The sequence below is a fragment of the Myotis lucifugus genome, unplaced genomic scaffold, assembly GCF_000147115.1.
Source record: "Myotis lucifugus unplaced genomic scaffold, Myoluc2.0 scaffold_15, whole genome shotgun sequence".
Lineage (NCBI taxonomy): Eukaryota > Metazoa > Chordata > Mammalia > Chiroptera > Vespertilionidae > Myotis > Myotis lucifugus.
In genome coordinates, this window is record NW_005871063.1 from 3,567,637 (window position 1) to 3,574,982 (window position 7,346).

Here is a 7,346-nt window from a genome sequence, read left to right on the forward strand (position 1 = left end):
AAATGTTTCAGTTGTGATATATATATATATATATATATATATATATATATATATATATATGAGCTGTTTCAATTCTTTGAAAACTGCACTTTAACATGTTGATAGGTCATTCCCTGAGATACACGAGTGGACTTATCTGCTGCATTCAATAGAATAGCATTGTACAATAAGTGAAATGTTAAGCCAAGCATGTCTTCTCTTGGTTCATGTAGTGATTTCCAATCAACCATGCTAATTTACTTTTACTAATTGTTTCTCCAGTTTTCTCCCTTTTTTTTTCTCCCTCCTGATTTTTATTTTCTTTCTTGGTTCTTGGTCAAGTCTTTCAGTTGGTTTATGTTTTATCTGAAGTGTACACCAAAGTAGGGACAATGGTCTAGGAGGGTGGTCTTGACAGCATAATCAGTTGAGCACCTTGTGTGATTTGTGTGTGGCTAATTGATTGCAATAATGACTCGTAATCTGTTTGTATGGTCTTGCCATTTAGTAATCTCTGTAAGAGTGATGGGGATCTGTTCTTTATCAGGTAAGACACAACAGAGAATCTGGATTGTTTTTCCTGTTTGACTATTTGTGAACACCTATCAATTAAGAAAATATTTGCCCCTTGGAAAGGAGAATAGCCCTTTGATATCTGAACTGTGGAGTTTTGTGTTCCATGTTTACTTTTACTTGTGGCTGAGGTTGTAGAACTAAAGCTGCAAGCTCTCTGTGGTTTTCTGTGATTGAGAAAAGTTTTTAGCTCCTTTTGGGTGATTTCAAATATTTTCCATCTCTAGAGAGTATTACTAAACTAGATTGTCAAGTCTTACAAAAGAAAAGAGTTCTGTTCTGATTGGTTTATGCAACTTAGCTTATTACACAAACTAAAATTCCCAGAATTTCTAAAAATTAAAGAAATAAATTTGAACTAAGTTTTTAGAATCTTAGTTCAGAATCATTTTAATTCAAGAACCCAAATTCACATTATCAAGATGAAAATCTTGGACAAGTCAAACTGGAATCATAATTTTGGTTTAAAATGGGGTTTTTCTACTTTAAAACTGTAGACATTTTGGGCCAGAAATAAGAATTTAAAAGATTAAACTTTTTCAAAAGTCATCTCTGATTCATTTTTATTTAAACACATTATTATTTTTTTTTATTTTAAATTTTGGTGGAACAGAAATAACTTACTGGATCCATGGAACTAAGGTAGGAAATCTTAAACATTTAAAATATAAAAAATATTAAACTCATTTGTACTAACAAAGTTATTTTGCTAAAAATTTTTCCATGTTAAAAAAATTAGTAAAAAGACAGTGTTGACTTTAAGCTACAATTAAATTATTCCAGTTTGTCCAGAGTATTATCTATTTAAGAATAATATCTTTTCTTGATTTTCAAATATAAACAAATCTCTGTTATAAAATATCAAACATTTTAAAGACTTTGGAATTTTGCCAAAAGTTCTCAGTATTGAGATCTTCTTTCAAGTAGGAACCAAGTCCATTATTTAAACTCACAGTTAACTTTTCTTCTTCCAAGTTTCACTCTTGGCAAGAGAAAAATAAACAAAAGAAGCAGGAACAATTTAATATTTCCTCTGTCCCTTTTTTATCTTTGAAATTATTGACATTATATATGCACTAGATACTCCTGGCATTTACACATAACGACAGAGCAATGTTCATGAAGAAATTAATTTCCAAATGTCCAAAGAGAAGGAAACATAAAAGGAAAGGGGAACGAAAAAGCAAGAGGAAGCCAGCTTAAGACAGATATAAAATTATCACTGTAAAAGGCTACTTGCCTAGATTCTAAAGGAGGAGAAGAGTTAGGTGAAAGAAACACTATTTTTACACATACTAGTACACATACTGGAAGAAAAACATTACAGTTCATTTAAGCCAGGGGTCCTCAAACTTTTTAAACAGGGGGCCAGTTCACTGTCCCTCAGACCGTTGGAGGGCCGGACTATAGTTAAAAAAAAAAAAAACTATGAACAAATTCCTATGCACACTGCACATATCTTATTTTGAAGTAAAAAAAACAAAACGGGAACAAATACAATATTTAAAATGAAGAACAAGTAAAGTTATATACAGTGCTACAAAAACAATATACCAACAATAACTTTGCCCACACAGAGACATACAGACTGCACTGCCCATCAATGCAGTCTGATCAGTGTCCATCAATGCAGCCTTCCAAGTCCACATCATTTCAACCTCACCAGTGCCCATATTGGTGGAACTCCGCTTTTACCTCAGGCTCACACTGTTGCGGTGCAGGACCTGGCACGATACAGAGGCGATTCCTCCACCACCTTTCCAGTTAACTACCCTGTGCGAACCGCACTGCAATCTGTGAACTCGCACAGGAATCTGATCGCATGGGTGAGAAGACCCATGCGATCAGATTCCACTGCAGGAAAAAAGAAGGCACGTATGCCTTTTTTCTTCCGAATCTAATGCAAGTTCAGCCATACAAGCATATGGCTGAACTCGCACTGCTCAGAGATCACAACAGTGTGAACCGGGGCTTACACAGCACACAACATACAACATCATACACAACTGAATAGCAATCAAAATATAAATGCACTTACTGTCAATTAAATTGGGGTTCCTACTCCTCGGCTGTCTGCAGAGCTGGATTAAGTTCCCAGAGGGCCCTAGGCAGATTACCAGTTTAGGGCCCCCATGCGATAACACTGAGCACTGACCATTTGCATTAACACTGAGCACTTACAATTATCATTACCACTGAGCGCTGACCATTTGCATTACCTCTGAGCACCGACAATTTACGTTATCACTGTGATGCAACACCCCTAGAAACCACCCCCAACCAACTAACCAACTTCAAAAAAAAAAAAGGCTTGCCTAACTTCAAAAAAAAGGCCCTACTAACTGCAAAATAAAAAATAGACCTCCTAACTTAAAAAAAAAAAAAATCCTAACTTGTTCTTACCTTGGTCCTCAGGCAGCAGCAGGCTCTGCACAGGCAAGCTCGTGACTCGTCAGATCACACCGAGACTGAGAGGAGGAGTCCAGAGACAGAGAGAAGGAGGGGAGTCGGAGAGTGCGGCGCACATTCCACACATGCGCACTGGGGGCCGGGATGAGTTGGCTGCTAAGCAACAGGCAGCGGTGGCAATAACACCCAGTGGGCCGGATAAATGTTTTCGGTGGGCCGCATGTGGCCCGCGGGCCGTAGTTTGAGGACCCCTGATTTAAGCAATGTATAGGGTCTTTAACATTTCTATCAAACCTTACGATTAAAAAATTAGTACTTTTTGGGTGTGGAGAGAGCAGAGCGCCTGAAGAATGGCTTCTCTGTGTATAGCACATCCAACAGCAACTTGGGCTTACTCCTCATGGGTGGCAGAATACTATGGCCTTCCTGTGACATTACGCCCTATAAAAAAAAATTAGTACTTAGTACTCACCAAAGTAAGAAAATTTGAGGGGTCAGCTCATGTTAAAAAGTAATCTCTCATTTGGAAACACAAGTCTGAGAATCTCCTCCCAAGGTTTTCTTCTCATTTGTTCTCATTTGTCCCTCAAATGATTCATCTTGTTCATTTCAGAAATAGCCCACAGTGGCCAACTTCATTCTAAATTCTCCTTGGTGAAATGAGGTCAGTTAGAGAAGTAGGTACATGAATGAAAGCATGAAGGCATGTGGCCCAGAGTGTCAGAGAAGACCCCGGGAGAACTGAAACACTTGGTAAAAATCGGCTCACTCAGCAAGTCTCACAGCCTCGAGACTTCCAGCTCCAAGCAAAAGAAAAATGAAGCAACTATCAAAGAAACAACAGCAAGACTGAGGAAAGGTGTTACTAGGTTTGGCTAGGTGGCTGAAGGCAGAATTCCTAAGATAAGGATGCTGGTCTGATGAGACCTGAATTTGTCAGACCTTGTGGAAGGACTGAGAAATAAACGATTGAACCTATGCTAATCCTTTCCCTCTGAATTTTCTCTCTTGGACTCACAACAAAAAAGTGACATTGTGTTATTAGTACCAAGCCTGGTTTCCTTCCAACTATAACAGTTTTCACATCTGACCAGATAACCAAAGGATTCCTAAGAGGATTCCTCATTCCCAATACACAAATAAACTCAGTTTCAAAGGACTTCACGTGAGTCTATTGGACCTAAGAACCAGTGCAGGACCTATCTCCCTGCTGCAGTGGGAGAGACCCCTGAACGTGAGGTTCTAGAAGCCTCGAGGGTATATGTGATTTCAAAGCTGAGGGCCTTGAGCCCTGTCAACCTGGGGGTCTCGATCAGATCTTATGGCCTACAGTATTGTCACTGTCAATTTACCAAAAAAAAAAAAAAAAAAAATTGTTGATCAAGCAAAGCTAAGTTTACTAGACTTACTCTGATAAGGGAGAGCATCAGCTCGAAAGTCTTAGTAGTGTCTTCAAACGGAGATTTGAAGAATTCCTATATGCAGGGTTGAGAGGGCTGGGCTTATGAGGTTTAAAGCAAGCCTCTCATGGCAGGTAAATGATTGTGATAGGATTTCTGGACACAGCCAAGTGTTTTGAAGAGTAAACTGTTGAAGGATAAGCAAGCTGTTTGCACAAGCCATCTATCTATTGTCCCAATAAGAGAGATGGTTATCCAAATGAGCAAAGTATTTGCCTGGAAAAAAATTGGTTTTCAGAAATTCCCTGAATAAATGGTAAAATTTACTGATTTATAGTCTCATCTTCTTGGGCCAAAATTCTCTGGAATAACCAGTTGTGTCATGGCGGCATAGGTGGTCCGAGTTCCCAGAACCTTTCTATTCTGTGACCTCTACCACAGCTTGTCTAGGGGTGTGCCAGGAAGGTATGGTTGTCTTAAGATAATGTCCCAGGTAAAAATCAGCTAATATTTTTTAGAGGAAAATTTTTTTTAGACTATATATACTCTTTCTTTAAGTGATATTATCCTTTTATTGATTTGGTGATATTTCTGTTTTCACTTTCTTGCAAATAATAAAGTTGAAAGAGGTTTTACCAGGGTTTGACTCGCAGATTCTTTTAGGCTTTTGCGTGCACTTCCTTAACTTGTTCCCACTCTTATCTAGCACGACTTCATCAAACCTCTGAGGCTAATAACAATCTCTTTTGACTTTAATAATTTACAGTTATTTCCATTTCGACCCTTTTGTAAAGCACACGGGATGGACATTTTCCTTCTTATATGACTGGTCAAATAAAAATAAGATTACTGATGACAAAATCACTTGATAATATGAGCTATATCATTATTTTAGACTAGAGCAAAAATGTCTTTGTCAATGGTAATGCAACAAAGCAGTTGGAATAGAAGCCCGAAATGCATATTTTACAGTACACATTTATTGAAACAGAGAAACTAAAACCTAAATTTGACTCAGTAAATGTTAGAAACATTTCTATAACCAACCCCAAAGAGCTTTTTAATTTGGCAAGCTGGCTTAGGAGGCAGACTTACAGGCAATATAGATACATAAAGAAAATGATCATACTGTGTGTATAAGTGTCAACAGAAAGATCTTAAAAGTCAAGAGTGCAAAAACCAGACAAAGCCATGGGGATGCCTGGAATTTAATTAGGTATCTTCTAGTATCTACAAAAATTATAGTCCTAGAAGATAGAAAGAAAGAACATTAATCAAATGCAAGATATGGACAAGTCCAAAGACTTTTGAAGGTAGACAAAAGGATATTCAAATATCTTAGTAAACAAAGAAGTGAAAATCCAACGGAGATGACAAAGGAAGTGGCAATGATCCTGGTATGGGCTGCACACTTCTTTCAGAAGACAAAGGCAGGCATTTCCTGATTAATGTCAATAAACTGTTCCTGACATCAGCACTTACGCAAACAATTGTTAACAGAAGCCTGTGTCAATTATTTTAAGTGACAAAACTTTTAATAGTTAACCGTTGTGGGGGCTAAAAGAGGTGCGTTACTCCCACTTCCTAAATTCTTCTAGCTGGGCTAATAATGGAATTAACAGAGAAAGATTAACAAGAGAGAAAAAAATCACATTTTAATACATGCCCATGGGGAATTTACATAAGCACGAACAATTCCCAAGATGGTGAGGTAAAATTTGATGTATGTGTCATCTTGGACAAAGGAGAAAAGGGGGAAAGGGGCCTGAGACTTCAAAGGAAGTAGGCAATTTACAGGCTGTTGAGGAAGAGCGGAACATGAAGTTTTGCTGGGCAACCCATAAACCCATGAGACACAGGGGTAATGTGTAAACAGGCCCGCTCGACTCCCTCCCATCCACCATACTCAATTCAAAGACCAACATCCTAAGATTTCCTTTCTGGAGTAGGTCTTTCCTCTGAATCTCTTAGGCAGGAAAGGGGGGAGGATCAAAGATTCTTTCTGAGTGTTTTGTTTCTTAATAAACAGCTTAAAGTCAATACTCTGAAAGGAAGCTTTAGGGTGGCAAAACTTTGGTTCCCTTTGTCATCAATTCAATGCCTCCAACCAATTTCTTAAAATAGAGAAAACACTTGGATATGAGTAACAGACTTTAATGTTGGGATGTGACATTATTATAACTAAATGTTGTATTGTTTGCAGTAATGCTGCATTGCCTCTCTGTACACTATGGACATCATAAAAGTCACATCTCTTTCTTAAAAACAATATTTTTTTAATTCATTTTTGAGAGGAAGGGAGAGAGAGATAGGAACATCAATGATGAGAATGAATCGATTGGCTTCCTGCTGCACACCCACTACTGCGGATCAAGTCTGCAACCCTGGCATGTGTCTTGACTGGAATCAAATTGTGACCTCCTGGTTCATAGGTCGACATTCAACTACTGAGCCACACCAGCCAGGCCACATTTCTTTTATTGAAGTTATAATATACTTGCCAAGGCTTCTACATTGATTCTGTCATTCTGTCAATTATATTTGGATCACAACTCAAGGAAATTACCTTTTCATCATTCTGGTAAAAAATATTGCATTGAGCTTTTGGGAAATAAATATACATTTCCTCCCATATAAACACCAACCTAAAATATTGTTTTGAGAAATAAATATGTTTTATGAAGTTAGGTGTATTAAAATCCAAGAGGCATCCTCATGGGAAAATCTTAACTGAGGAGTGGATTGGCAGTTTATGCCTATATTAGAAAATGTGTAACTTATTTGTGACTTGAATTCATGAACATGAACTATGTGAAACTCTTCTCCATTCCCTCTTTAAAAATAGAGTGATTATAGCAATGACTTTGTTTGAGACCCTCACTGTTGTCATTAAGAGTCATTCTAGAATCCTGTCTTAATAAGGAACAAAATTCTGACACACTACAACATAAGGACATTATGCTTAGTGAAATAAACAGCCACATA

The 7,346-nt window shown here is 37.7% G+C and overlaps 1 non-coding gene across 1 annotated transcript; it reads left to right on the plus strand.

Moving 5' to 3' along the window:
• The first annotated feature begins 3,281 nt into the window (after positions 1–3,281).
• Positions 3,282–3,410, plus strand: LOC111825173. Its single transcript, XR_002828299.1, has one exon. It is a non-coding gene; the product is annotated as a small nucleolar RNA SNORA11 (small nucleolar RNA).
• The last annotated feature ends 3,936 nt before the right edge of the window (positions 3,411–7,346 follow it).